At 38.7% G+C, this 15,593-nt stretch overlaps 1 protein-coding gene across 1 annotated transcript in view; it reads right to left on the bottom strand.

Moving 5' to 3' along the window:
* Positions 1-13,882, bottom strand: part of LOC139785220 (uncharacterized) — a 121,498-nt gene extending 107,616 nt beyond the window's left edge. The window contains exon 1 of the mRNA XM_071724404.1: positions 13,430-13,882. The gene's annotated coding sequence lies outside the window, so the exon portion shown is untranslated. The remainder of the gene's footprint in view (positions 1-13,429) is intronic.
* Positions 13,883-15,593: the final 1,711 nt, after the last annotated feature.

Here is a 15,593-nt window from a genome sequence, read left to right as displayed (position 1 = left end):
CGCGCGTGGCAGATGCTAGTTCTATCATGTATCCTACTTGCAGCTATCTTTATTTCATCACGTTGGCAGAACGTGAATAAATAAGGAAAAACGTGGGTGAATTAATGTGCCAAGCACTTCCGGTCGTTGCGGAAGATTTTTAACACCGGAAAAAATATAAAAAGTTTCCAGGACAACACTCTCATACTACACAAAATAACAAATTTTTCAGTTAAAGAAAAAATTGTGACTTCTAATTAAAAAAAAAAACTTTATTTTCACATAGCTCTTAGTATAATTAAAAATTATAATATTAAAAATATTTATTACACTATGTCGCATAATTTTCCGTTGCATCCTTAACGTGACTCAAGTTTCGAGCAAACATCTATCCGAGGTTAATCTACCTTCACACTCTTCGTTATCGCAGCTTCCGGACAAACAACGCTTAAGCGACTACGATCATAAACGCGATAATAATTGCGACAAGCAAATGGTAATTTGCTCGTGCACCTTCATCCTTATCAAGGGAATAACAGGACGACAGCGCTACTATCTCAGGCGGCGTTTCCGCGCAGAAATGATTCTTCGTTTCCACGCTGTTACACGTTGCATTTCGCGGCAGACAACGGGCGGGACAAAAACGCCGGTGCAGCAATCATCGCCGCACAAGGGAACCACGCGAAAATGGCACGTCCTACCTCCGCCAGCTTTGTTTCGAGCCCTCGCCTCGAGTTTTAGTACCGACCGCTTACCAAGGGCAAAGGAAAGAGCCACCGAGTCAGAGAAGTAGCTAGCTAAGACAGCGAGAGAGACTAAAGAATATCTCGCTCGGGTAGTCTCGCTTTTATACAATTTCTACATGAAAAAATAAATCTGTCACTTTGCTATGATAATTTATCATTGTGTATTATTATATGACACATTTTAATGTGAGAATTGATTGTTATCTAGTTACGAAGTTATAAAGTAGAAACTCTTTGTTCGTCAATTTAATCACGATTATCTAAACGTAATTCAACGATCACTAAGCGGATTAAAATGAACCCATTTGTATGATTTATACGATCTCGATCTATGGATGAAATATTCCGATCACTCAAAGCAAACGGAGCTAAGTATCGACTTGTTTTACCGCGGACGATCATTTTGATGGGGCATTGTTTACTCGTCCACTCCTCTTTCACTGTGAACGACTCGTCGAGAGCGAACCCGTGTAAACTCGCCTTTAATGGAATAAGGAGGAACGATCCTGCTTCCTCTCGCTACCTCTCCTCGTGTTCTCTCTCCTCACCTTTCTCTTCGAGCGACCACGGGGGCGAAGCATTGTGCTATCGATCGTTTTCTCATTCCCGAGGCACGGGAGAGCTCGAATCGCGGCACGACGTGAATTCGTGACTCTCGCGCGAGGATCGATCGATCTCGGTTCCACAAGACGCAAAGGCACGCGGGTGGACAGGGGAGAAAAATCGATCGGGAGATCGCGACTGAAGGAACGAACGAACGAACGAACGAAAGGAGCGAGCGAGACGATCTAATAATAGGGCAGGCATGTACATTAACGTACTTCCGTGAGAGCGTCGTTAAGGGCGCCGAGAAACCGGAAAGTCGACAACAGCAGAGACAGACGGGGGGGGGGGGAGATGTGGAAAGAGGGCGAGGAAGGGCGTGAAAGAGGAGGCTCATGAGTAAATTTAGACGGGCGCCTTCTGGTCGCGGCAGCTGTGGAAACGCATCGATGAATCGACACTCTAAACGCACGCCTCCAACGCGAGCGAGATATCGAGATATTTAACCCTTTCGCGGAAAATTAATTGAGTTTGTTAATTTCGCGTGCTTAGCACGGGAATTTGTGAAGCTGTCTTCTGTTTGCTTAAAAATCCGTGACCTAAAAATTGGGATCTAATTATGTAAATCTGTACAGAAGGGAGAACTAAGAAGTAGTCGTCCAAAACACAGTTTCTATTTTTGTCTTCTCGGAATAAACTTGTAAAGACACACAGCGTGGAATAAATATATAATTTTCTTAAAATAAGAACTTCGCGGAATACGAACGATTTAATAAAGGTTTTCTGGTGTTATTAAATTCGTTGAAGGTATATCCCTACTGACATTATTATTCGCGAATAAGATCGCGAGAGAAATTTATACCTCCATTAAATATCATGAATACTTTATATCACGTTTTCACACTTCGAGAAAAGATCGAGAACGAATGCAGACGACCGCTGAAATCATGCTTTTACAACCATGCGGCCGATATAATCGCATTCCATTTTCACTGCGACAAGCGTTCGCCGAGTGCAACATCGACGCGAGTGCATAATAATCGCCTCACCTCCCGTTGCGAACAACCCTATCTGACGGTAATTTCGCAGAATGAGGTGCATCATTATGGAGCGCGCGACGCAGCCGTGCGCATTGTATAATTCAATACAAGCTCCGAGTGCAAACTCCGAACGGCGTTCGTGAAGTTTCCAAATTACCGAGCCGACGGACGTGACGAGAGCAGAAGTGATTCAGATGAGAGCGTGCGGTGCGCACCGACGTTTGCAAAATGGAATTTTGCTGGAGCCTATCAAACGCAAATTACCTTATCACGATTAAAACAAAAAATGATTTATGCAACGGTTATAACATTTGGATAAAAACTCTTTTTGTTAAATGCTTGCAATCTCTTAAATAACTTTGCAACGTAATTTTAACATTAAAAGGATTAAAGTTATTATAATTTCGACGTTAACAAACACAGAAAAATATCTAGCGATAATTATATTAGCGACAATATTAACGAAAAATAAATTTTTTTGCAACTGTACAATATCGAGAAGATTAAACTTATCAAAATTTTAATTTCTAAGCATCCTTTACGAAGCCACATTTTGTACTTAAGCTAATTTCTTATACATTCTATCTAAGATTGATCTTGTTGAAAAGATTAGAAATTTATGTATCGCGCGTTTGAATCTTTTCATAAATCCTAAAACCGTACTTTAATAAATTCCTGAAAAGACATTTCTGTTTGCGTGGGAAACAGCAAGGTAACCGTTTCTGATGTTACTTATTCATTTCTCCAAATATGTAGTTCGAATATTGTTGAAGCTAACAGCTATAATTTCGTGATTTAAAAAAATTTTTTTATTTATTACAAAATTTGATTTTAACAATACGAGATAATAACGAATAAGAGTAATTAAATTAGCTTAGTGTATAGAGCGTAAGTAACAAGTGCAAATAATTAGTTCAAAAATTAATTTAAAAATATGTAATCATAAATTCAAAATAAACCGAATTAAATTCTACAAACTTTAAAAATAAACAACGTTTAAATTTACGCTCTATTGTTTATCTTCGGAAAATTTCGAAGAATGATGATTAATAAAATATAAATTTAGACACGATTCATCGGAATGTTGATCGGACCTGGCGATTTTCCAAGCGTAAAGCTAGCGACAAGTTCATGAAGACACATGGCAAATTATAACTCGCTTGCCTAAATGACGCGATTAAGGAAAAATATGGAAACAGTGCACGCGAATGCAGGGGGTCGTGGAAAGCCGGGCACGAAACAGGAGGGGGATACGTCAGCAGAAGTTATCGCGGCACGCGTGCGACGTGAAATTAATGTCGGGATCGCGTGCAGACCGCCGAAACACGAGGGTTGCACCTGCACGTCACAGGTCTAAAAAGCAGTGAAGGCACGCGCTCCGAACGAACGCCCCTTATTTCTTTATCTCCGTCGTCCTTTACAAGAACAACTACGGTCGTTTCTATCCTCGTGAAGCGCGAATTACATACTTACAGCAATCAGGGGTTTCCGACTAAATTATCATCATGTTAGACAAACTAGCGCTTGGACTAGCGGCGATAAATTAAATGGTCCCGAACAATGTCCCTGAAAATTGTATTTCGTAAATGCGCAATTTTGAAATGCAACAGAATCTAAACTGCTTTTATCGCGTCAAATTCAAAGGCTAATTCTACAAGTGTACGAGCTTTCAGGCAAGAATTAGTTTTTATAAAGTGTCCTCAATCTCCCGTTGCTCTTTATTTGTCACAGGCAAGAGTCAAAATTCTTTTCATGAATAGGACTTCTCTCAAAAGGGCGTGCATTCTCTTCAAAGGAAACCTTTTAGTCCCGGACCTCGAAGAAATTAAAAACGCCACGACGCCTCAAGAAAAATCTCGTGCTCCGCAGGGGTGCAACATACGCGTTGCATGCCGGGTACGTTACCGAGGGTTGCAAACGTAAAGTGACTCTGGTGGCGGAAAGGGTGCGCAGATAAACCCTGTAAACATTCGCGATAAAAGCGTCCCCTGGGAAGAAACCGGACGGGAAAGACGAGTGCCGCGAGATTCCCGTCGACAGCAATATTGTCTCAAGATTCAAGACAACCGAAAGAAAAAGAGAAAGCAGTCAGGGATTTTGCTTTGCTCGATATAAGCCCGTATGGAGGGTTCGGTCGAATAACAGCGAAGATGAGGAGGCCGAGTTTTGCGAATCCTTAATGCGGAGAATGCTCAATTAATCCTTTAATCTCACAAGGAGGCTTTAATCAAGGGTTCACCGAAAGAGGGTAGCATTACGCACATCACGGAATAGAAGGATCAATAGACAATGGGAGTAATGACGAATAACGTATATATATTGTATACACACACACACACACACACACACACACACACACACACACACACACACACACACACACACACACACACATACACATGCATATAGTATGGAGCTTCGTACAGCACGTGTTTGTGTCATTCACGTCAGAGAAATATCTTTATATAAAAATCACCGATGAAAAATAATTAATTCTTAATAAATTGTTTAATATTCAACCGCGTATTATTTTGCAAAAATATTATTAAATTATTTTCGATAAACACTTCAAAAATTTCGATCAAAAATAAATCCTTGTAACATATAAAACACATGATACATTTGCGTGTTAAAAATCGAAGCGCTACGAAACGATTCAGGAATTATTAATATACATTGAACTACGTATGTGTGATGTATTTGATATGTTACAATATAGAGAGGTAACACCGGGATGAAACAATAATCTGCTGTCGAAAATACAAGGAATCGTTATATCGGCGATAGAATAATCGGTGCGTTTATCATCGTGTGCAGCAGTTGTGCCATTCATCCGATATATGTTTACGTATTTCATGTGTGTGTATGTGTCGGTGTGTTTTACAATCCTGATAAAGTAATATTTGCAAACGCAGTGCACGATAAGAGTCAGAATCCTCGTCGTGCTGATCGTTCACTTTGTATATTCCAAGGTTTACATGACGCGACCATGACTCAAAATTGATTAATAAATGATTTTATCTAATCAATTAACTTTAACCTTTCAACTAACTTTTTGTCTTCTCATAAACTAAAAGAAATAAAAGATCGTTGAATTAACAAGATTAAAATTAATATTAACTGCCGAATCGCAACTATATATCAAGAAATATGAATTAAAAAATCTAAATAATTTAAATAAATTTAAATAAATAAATTTTCTTTTTTAGTATACTATTATAATAACGAAGATTCTACACAGATTTTTTTCTAAAGATTAAATTGCTGTAAAATGTAGCATCCGTCAAGGAAATATGCGACGCGAAGAATACGTATCCGATTATCATTCATATGCCATTTTTTACTTATTCTGCTCACGGAGACAGCTTTCTTAACCGTAATAAATTAGACTTTTCAGTCAAAAAGCTGACAAGAGACGAAACGAGACTGTTGGAACCGCTTTAAGAGTTATTTTTATTGGGCATTTTTTTTTCTTTCTGTCTGGGTGCTGAACCAAGCGCCGCAGAAAAGGGTGTGTATATCCTACACATGCATTCACACGCTCATTCGCAAATACATATATGTTACTTTTACACAGGCAAGCCAAATAGAGTTTCGTACAAATGTACGTACATAAGACGTACCGAATTTCACGCACAGAAAATAAGTCAGTTTATATACACAGAAAGCAAGAGAGCGAATTTCGTACACACGTTCACGTGTAAATGTGTACGTGTGTGAAGGAGCGCAAGTATTCGCGATAAAAAGGTCCTTTCTCGTCTCCGCACCCGAACCGAAGTATTTCGTTGCTAAAGAGCATCGTCGCGGAAAGAGTGAACTCTATTAATATAGACGATGTACTTATATAGTGTGTCTCGTGTACGAGAAACAAGCCAAGAGAAATGAGTAAAGTTACGGTAAAGAATGTACAGCCATCGATATATGTCGATCCGTAAATGGTTCAAAATTATACAAGACTGCGGCAAATTGAACTTTGGCAGTAGACATATGAGTAGGGATTTCTCAATTCCAACTTGAGAAAATTTTAATTCATAACGTAATTGACAAAATATTTAAGTTGCAATGTTCATAAAATCATTTGCCAATCTATTAAGACATCTAAAAAAAGATGTTCAATGAATTCGACATCCCGCATAATTCCGAAGAGGAAGGAGAATGCAACGACCGCGATGGAATTTTTTGATGAACTACGAATATCGGAGCATCGAGAAAAGCGAGAAAAGCGAGAAAAATGAAAAATAAAAAAGACGCCGCGAGAACTTCATCGATCGGCGGTAACTCAATATCCTTGAAAAGCGCACAATGCATCGTAATTGCGAAAATCGTCATGGGGATCACGAGCAAGTTCAATAACCGCGTACTATCCGCGTCAAAATGGTATATTTGTAATTTTTTTAAATTACACTTAAACAAAGAGATATATAACGTAAAATATCTCATAAAAAAATTAAAAACAAGATCTCATTAAAAAGACATGAGATAATTTCGGGACAACTTCAATATAGCTAATTTAATTAAATATATAAAGTGATCTACCCGTATTTATATCGTTATTATATATTGTTACTTGAAGTCTGAGTTAGTCTGATTTCAAAAGCATCAGCTGACAATGAGACACTCAGAGTGAAATTTCATATCTGACAAATGAGATTGCGAGCGGTTAAATAACTACGTTCTGATTTGAAAGCAACTGAGAATCAAAATAATTATTCACGTATAGCATTGTGAAATCAAGTTAACAATAAATATAAAAAATATATATATGAATAGGCTATAATAGATTCAGAATTTGCGCGTTATAAAGATAAGTATATTATATATAATAACTATTAACATGCTTTTTATTAGATAAATTGTAATACGTATATCTTGTAGTACATTCTACGTAAATATGTACGACAGAACTTCTATAAATCTATTATAATACAGTGCAATTCCAATTATAACACAATACGATTTGTCACTCATCGATCCGTTGCGCAGCGGCGACGGAATTGCGATGCAAATTTCGTTGAACTTTATACAAAATACAAATACGTCGAAATTATAGCGATGTTCCAAAGTAATTAACATTTCGGAAAATAAATGATGTGTGTACGCACGAAATAATTATAAACCGCTAAACTAGCGCCAGACTAAGCGCAATTCGTGATTCGTGATTCACAGCGGATTCACAGAAATTCATCGTTCGCTAGAACAAACTCTCCACGCTGTTCGCGATTCGTTCATCGTTTGTACGATGCAACTCTATACGAACCGACACGGATTGACTGATTTGTGGCGATTCGCGCTCTTTGATCTCGTCGAAAAACTGTTCCGCTCGCGTTGGCACAAATGATAAACGACAAATGTGACGACGGATCCGCTGTTATTCGCGAATTTTATATACGAAATGGCGAAGAGCGAATCATGCACATAATCTAACTTCAATTCCACGATCACACATGTCAGATACAATAACAAATAATATAATAAATGTATGTGTTTTTTGCCCGAAAAATCATTCAAATTAATGTAGAAGTTATTTAAATTTCTATAATTAATTCAGTTTTGTTAATAGATTTAAATCTCAGCTACAATTTATTATTTTACATATCGTGTTTAATTAATTGAAAATTGCCTCATTTTACAAAAATAACGTAGCACGAAACTTTCACAATTCGCCCTGATGCCCCGGGGTGCGCGAATTCCGCCCTGCTCGTGAAACGAATTCAGATCCAAGATCGACCGTGACGCGACAGCAAAATATCGCGCGGAAGAATGTATATATATTTGCGCTTATTTATTAAACATTTTGTTAAACAAAGTCTTAGATCTTTTGCAATGTAGAGTAATCATCATCTTATATTGCGTAGATTTAAAAAAAGTATGAATTACAAGATTTGATGTGCACACTGTAAAAAAATGTTGTAAAATTACAACTATTATAGTGGGTAATTTTGAGACCCACTATAATAGTTGTAATTTTACAAAATTACAGTACGGAAGGAAAAAGTAATTTTGTATTACAATTACACAAATTAAAAATGTGTGGAAATTTACACCTATTATAGTGGGTCTCAAAATTACCCACTATAATAGTTGTAATTTTACAAAAATTTTTTACAGTGCATATGGTACTTCCAAATTATATCTATACATATAAATGCAAGTAAGATTCAACGTCGATGATAAAGCAAAAGTAATATTATACAGTAAGGTACATACCTTGAAATTACATAACAAACGTTTCGTTCATAAGTTTAGGCCTTAGTGTGAAAAATAATGAAATGCAGTTACAATAATTTAGTTAGATGACTATTGCACTATTGCGATGATCAATTGCATTGAGAAAGACAAATTTATTAGTTTATTTATAGTAAGTCTAATAATCGTCCATTTTCGCGAGCGTATTTCGAGAAATGATAACTACACACGGAGCGGCCCGCGTCGCTGCCTGCCAGCACGAGTGCCGCGGTAAGAATGCGGCGAGGGCGACCGAGTGTAAACAGCGCACGGTGACGTCAACACCTAACGGTCGCAACGAAGTATTTGTTGTAAATAAACGCGAATGCTTTATAGCTTGTATTTCAAATTGATATTGACGAGCGGGCTACCGTCGCACATCCCGTTTTTCTGCGAATTCGCATGAAGTAAAAGACAAACATGGTCTCTTCTCGATTAGAAGAAGCTCGGTAGCGGTATAGCGTGACTCAAAAATTCCTCGAATATGTAATCTGATTATATTCGTTATATGCTCAAGTTTTAATTATACACATTTCATTCTTTTATGCGAATAATTAATTAATTACTCCGTTTGAACAGAATTATTAAATTTAATGATCATGTCAAGAATAAAAATTACTTTCGTCTTAAAATAGAAAATATCCTTATGTAAATTAACGATAATTTCTTCCAAATTTTTACTCGATCAAAGAGAAGGGTATAATTTTCATATATCGAGACAATCAGATTGAATTGTCGCAAGAAATATAGCAACTTAATCTTGTTTTTAATTTATTAAAAATTATTAAAAAGTTTTAAAGTAAATAAAATAATTATACATTAATTTTCATAAGTATATTTCTCAAATCCAATTTCAGATAATTTTCAATTAAACATTAGATTTACGTCTGTCATATTTAAAAAAGATTAATTTTAAACAGGCGCGTATCGCTGCCTAATATTAATTAATGTAAAGTACAAAAAAATTATTGCCCAGAAAATTATCATTTAAAATACAAATATAAATATAAATAATATATTATACATATAACTAAATACTTAAATTATTAAAAGGCGAGTGTAAATAACAGCGCGCGTCGTCAAGGCTAAACGACTGCAAGAATTTAAACGCGTATTCGAATTCTTTTGTATTTAAATTATTAAACGCAATCTCTTCTCGTGTTATCTTTGAGGTATACTTAAGAGATATACAATTGTTCTCGACTCAATAGACACTCGACTGATATTAGATTAAAAAATTACTAGTACGTAATATATACGATTCTCTTTCAAGAATTGATCATTAAATGTCGAAAATTTAATGTAAAAATTCCAAATGTCAAAAACAATAAAATTAGGCTAACTCTTAAAATTCTTATGTCCAAAAAATGTAAACTTGTATATTTCTAAATGAGAAACATTGATTAAAATATCGAAATTCTTTGCATACAAGTTTTTCCTGCGCATAAAAATAATTTGATGTCTTTACCGTTAGAAATTATTGAGATACCAAGTCATCAACAACATCCTATATCAAATAAGAAATGTCTCTTAAAAATATCTATCGGTACCGATAAAGCGAGGGCGAGGAATCGGGACACTTCACTATGTTACTTGTCGGTATTTTATCGCTAACTTTCGTAATTCACTACTTGAGTGACCGTTCTCCACACGAGAGTATTCTCACATAAATATGCTACTCGATGCACATAAATACACTACTGTTCTCTCTCTCGTAGCGTGAGAGAACACACGCGTATATGATTTGCCGCGTGAAATTAACTTTCAAGCAGTCGCACCTTAAAAGCGACACCGCTAGACATATTAGTGTACATACTGTATACCATAAATACAGCGTATTACTACCAATATTTATTAGTAATTAATAAAATTAATACTTCTTATATATTTATCGAAATAGTATCGATATATACATTAATTTTAATAAAAATGTAAGGATTTATCTATCTACTTAATTTGGCAAAAACACTTAAGTTTTATCTAGTCAAAGCATTATCAAATAAACTAATCATATAATTGTATTTCATTACAATTAGGTAGGTTTTAAATAAAGGATCAAACGCGTTTCGTCTCTATGTATTATCGAGCAATGTAACCACGCATTGCCACGCAATAATTGGAACAGAGCCATATTGAAGTCCGCTTCGAAATCGCGTTTTGTACCCACGATTATTACGAACCCGCCCAGCGCTATCGTTATTAATATGATTATCATTATCGTCATTAGCGCGGATGCTCCATGCAGCGCACGAACGCGCAATCTCTTCGCGAAACCATCGACGACGCATGATCGTGCCTCGGTAGTGACTTTCCGCTTCCGGTACGACCGTAATCGGAACAACAAAGATTCTCCCCGGGTTACCGTTCCAAGCACGAACCCGCGCGATAAACAGCTACGTATATCTAATGGCTCTCGATAAAAAGCGTTTGGTAACATGAGGGGATGATTTCCGGGTCGACCTTGCTCACGTTACTGACACTCCAATATGAACTTGGAGTTTAAAGAAATTTTTCAGTTAATATTGGATATAAAAATTATTTTTGCCGAGACGTATAATTTTACGTCGCGGTACTTGAAAACATAAAATTTTAAATCGAAATTATATAATTAATAGATTTTATTATCAAATCCATAAATGCAAGTGTCTGGATATTCTAATATGTTCCAGGTATCTTTTCATCTTTATACGTGAGCATAATTAAATACCAATTTTTCTACATCTATATCAAAATGCGAAGAAGCTTGTGCGCTCTACTACCTGTTGTATCCGCGAGTCTTACAAACACGCTCGCGTATTCGTAAAATTTTATTCTTGATCGACTTATTCTTTCGGTCGAATCTTTCACGAATTGCTTCCCCGAACGATTTCGTAACTCCCGGCGTCCGGATTATATCGTACTCCAAAACAGCTTGACATACCTTTTCCGTACATCGACTTCTGTACACTATACATGTCATCGCGCACGTCTGTCGCACATGTGGCAATGTCAAAGTTAGCCTTGTCCATTTACACTAACCTTCATGCCCGATTGGCTGAACGCGGCAACGCGAAGGAATCGCGGTCGCAGATTGAGGAAATATACAATACTTTACGACTTCAAAACATATGATTTTACTCAGACCCCGATACTTATAATTTCCATCCACTTTTCAACAAAATTCCGTAAAGTTTTATTTATTAAAATATTAAAATTGCGCGGTTTAGCTCGAGATAATCTTCGCTTTAATTTTCAACATTAAATACGGCTTAAATTTTCAATTTTATTTCACGTAAAACTTACGTAAAACCAAGTAAAAACCAGGAACTAAAATTATTTATCAATCGTTTATTCAGACTTCAACGACTTATTCCCGAGATGAGTAAAAAAATAAAACGTGAGTAAAAAAAGAACAGAAAAGTTCCTTATATCGAGGTGTCATTCAACGCTAGGTGGCACATTGGACCGAGACAGTTTTCACTACGATTATAAAGAAGTTAATGACGAAATAAAGACATGGGCATAGATACACTCCACAGGCTGTCGCCTTGCAAGTAAATCCCCCCCGAGCGTTTTCCGGATCGTTAAACATCGTGTCGAGCAAGCGTGTCGCTCATTGACCCTCGTGTTCCAAGGATAGTCGATGGAAATCGACTAGCGGACAGACGTCATCGCGCAAAATGATCCCGTGAAATAATTGCCGTTTCGAAATAATGATTCGAGGACTCTCGGAACCTTTTTTCTCAGTAAAAATAAAATAACGTGCCACTGTCAACCGGACTGCTATTTTAGACCTCGGATATATTCCGCCAAATCTTTCTCCTCTTCGCAAAAGGAGCAAGTTAAGTACGCGTTAGCCGGTTCTCCCGAAAATCCAGCATCGCTGCTTGACAAAATTTCTACAAAGATATGAATGTCTCTCATTATCTCGGAGGCACGCACGAGTGTCACTTGAGACAAGATGAAAAACTCGGCGATTTCCTCGCGATGATACACGGACTAGACGTGCAACAAAGTCCCGTAATTTCGTTACGCTTACATGAAATTTACTCATTATTCAATAATTAAGTTATAAATTCTCCAATGTCCATTTCTACCAACGCAGATTAACTTTAATCTCGGTTTAACTTATTTTTATCCTTTTCCAATTGTAAGACTTAGAAAAAGAAGCAAATTAAACCGAGATTAAAGTTGATTTACTTTCGTGGAAATGTACTTTATTTGTAATTTCCTAATTTTATGTATATTTGACTTAAATTTTTTGGAAATTATGTACGCGTAATATCTGTTTTATTACGCGATTATTAAATAAATAATCCGAACTTTGCAGAAAAGAATCAGTTACCAGTAAAACATCGTTACGTTCCTTTTCTGCAATTACGCGATCCAATTATTAATTCTAATTCTTTTTAAACAGACAACGTCCTAAATATTTTCCGCGATTTTTAAGCATTTTTTTTCTAGATTATTATTGTCGTGACTGACGTTCCAATCCATTTCCCTCTATTTTCGTAGAGAATTCCAATATTATTCTCGATATCAGATAACACAAATATCTCTCAAAGACGTCCTAATCTCCCAAATACTTTTAAACGTTCAGATAGCGAGGCGCACAAATAAAACACATCGAGAGAGTCGCCTCTCTCTTTCTCTCTCTCTCTCTCTCTCTCCGTCTTCGTTACGGAGTCGAAGCGGGGGTGAGACGAGTAATAATAATTCGCAAGAGCGTAATCGTTCATCGATCGACTTGCTCCTTTCGCAAGCATGCGGAGCTGCGCTTTTCGCGATTCGCGAAAAGTTCACGAGGCCGCGCGAGAGCGAGAGCGACATCGACATCGGAAGGTCAGCCGCCTCGTGAACCTCTCGCGCGAGCGGAGTGCGTACAGAGATGAATTCGAAGGTCCACACGTTACTCACCGGGATGACTCGTCGCGCGCTCCCTCGTCCTCTCTTCCTCTCCTGCCGGATGTAGCTCCGCCGAATCCGTCTGGCGTCGTAAATTCGGCGATACCTCCGTCACACACCTCTCCGTCACGGCCACTGCGCGTCCCGTGTCCCGTGTCCCGTGCGTTCCTTCTTCCGCGAAACGGCGCGAATTTTCGGTAGGCCGGAATTGCGGGGCGCGCGGGGACGACACGGCCACGAGTCACGACGAACCACAACGATCCGCTCGCGTCGTAATTCGTAATATCGTCGCGGAGTCGCGCGGCCCCCGGGAACCGTCTCTATCTCCCTTTCTCCCCTTTCCCTCTCGCGAGAGCGAGCGGACCGTGCGCGGAGATACGATATCGATACAAACCTCGGGCCGTCATGCACTGACTGTCTGACTGCCGGCGCCCGCCACCGCCGCCGTGCCGCGCGACCGCGACGGCCTTTCTCGCGTCTCGCGAGTCGCGCTCCCCGCGCATGTCGTCATCGGCGCGCGCGGCGCGCGCACGTCCACCAAGTTCAAACGCTCGTGCCGCGCCAGCGAACCCTGCCGCCGCGTCGCGCAAAGATTTGAATTTCAACGTCGATCAAAGCGTTTACCGAACTTTTTCCTCGATCCTCCGTCTTCGGCCTGAGCAGACAAACGCTTGTTTATTGCTATTCGTTACGGTAGATGTATTTTCATTTCGGCAACTATAAATAGAAATGTCACAATCTTTCTATCTTTTTTGTAATATCTGCGAATTATCGAGCAAAACTTATCGCGATGGATACGTCAGTCTTAGTAATAACAATTTGTTATATTAATATTATTAGTAACAATAACTTATTATTACTTATTAATAATAATAATAATTTATTATATTAATATTTTTATTAAACTTATGTATAATTAATAATATAATTAATAACAATAATAATTTATTATATCGTGAGCTCTTGGAAATATAAGCTTTATTTGGATAGCAATGCGTTTTTCAAATTGCAGGGTATCTTTTCAAGACGCAAACGTTCGGATTTTCTATTTTATCTTCATGAGGCACTCTCGCGTCTTTCTCGCGACAATTTTACCATCAGAAACGTATAATGTAACTGCAGTCGTTATCCGTGACTTCGTACCGCGATATTATCGACGCACGATATATGGTCGCCCATCGTTATTTCCCGTCTCCGAGCTCGCTATGCGACTCCTCGCGGTCCTCGCGAGGTATTCGCATTCCCATGAAAGCGGCCGAGTAATTTCCCTTGCCGGAATCGTCGAACACGACTCTGTCGTCGACGACCCAGCGACCGTAGCGGATCTCCGCGACTAGACGGAATCCCAGTTTCAGGGCTAACGACTGGCTCGAACCCGACGTGAAGACGCCACCGATCGCCGGCATGCCCAACGTGGACGCGACTTGAACGCAGGCCTTCAGCAGGGCCGCGCCGACGCCTTTCTTCTGATGGGACGGATGAACGCAGAGAACGTGAACCCGAAGATACACGTCGCAGTCGAGCTCCCTGTGCGCGTCCGTCCCCTTTATCAGGGCGTTGATCAGACTCATGATTTTCTCCAAGGCGTCGCCCTCGAAATTCTGAACCAACCGAGCACACGTTCCTAGCGTTGCCGTTGCCGCAATTTACTCGATCCAATTTTATATAGAACGAAGCTGCTTATCTTGGGACGGTACTATTTCGACTTTATAAGATCGTCTTACAATTAAGCACGATCTCGAGATAGTACTACAATCGCTTCTAGATGAAATCTTAATTCGGGAACGGGCTTGAGATAATCTTAAATCTATCGGAATCGGACTATGAATTAATGCTGCCTTCAGATTTTCCGTTTGTACATAAAAAGAAAAATCTCTCTGTACAATGTAATTGCAACATTAGAGCATATGTCGAAAGATTTAGTTGCTCGCTATTCTCGTTACATCAAGCTCTCAGAATTTGATACTGCAACGAAGTGCCACACGTACTTGTACTCGATTATACGTGTCGCTCTTGTCCGAATCGCTGTTGATTCGCGTAACGGCAACTCCAACGACTCGTCCCGATGCCAAACTAAGCGCGACCAAACTAGTGGTGTCCTTCATCCACGTTCTCAGAAGATTTAGGTACTCGCTGACGGATGTCTGATCTTCCAGTAGGGCAACTGCTCGGCACA

The sequence above is a fragment of the Temnothorax nylanderi genome, unplaced genomic scaffold (assembly GCF_030848795.1).
Source record: "Temnothorax nylanderi isolate EJ_2023f unplaced genomic scaffold, tnyl_v1.0 TNYL_tig0008_pilon, whole genome shotgun sequence".
In the NCBI taxonomy this organism is placed as follows: Eukaryota; Metazoa; Arthropoda; class Insecta; order Hymenoptera; family Formicidae; genus Temnothorax; species Temnothorax nylanderi.
This window is presented reverse-complemented; position numbering and strand designations above follow the sequence as displayed.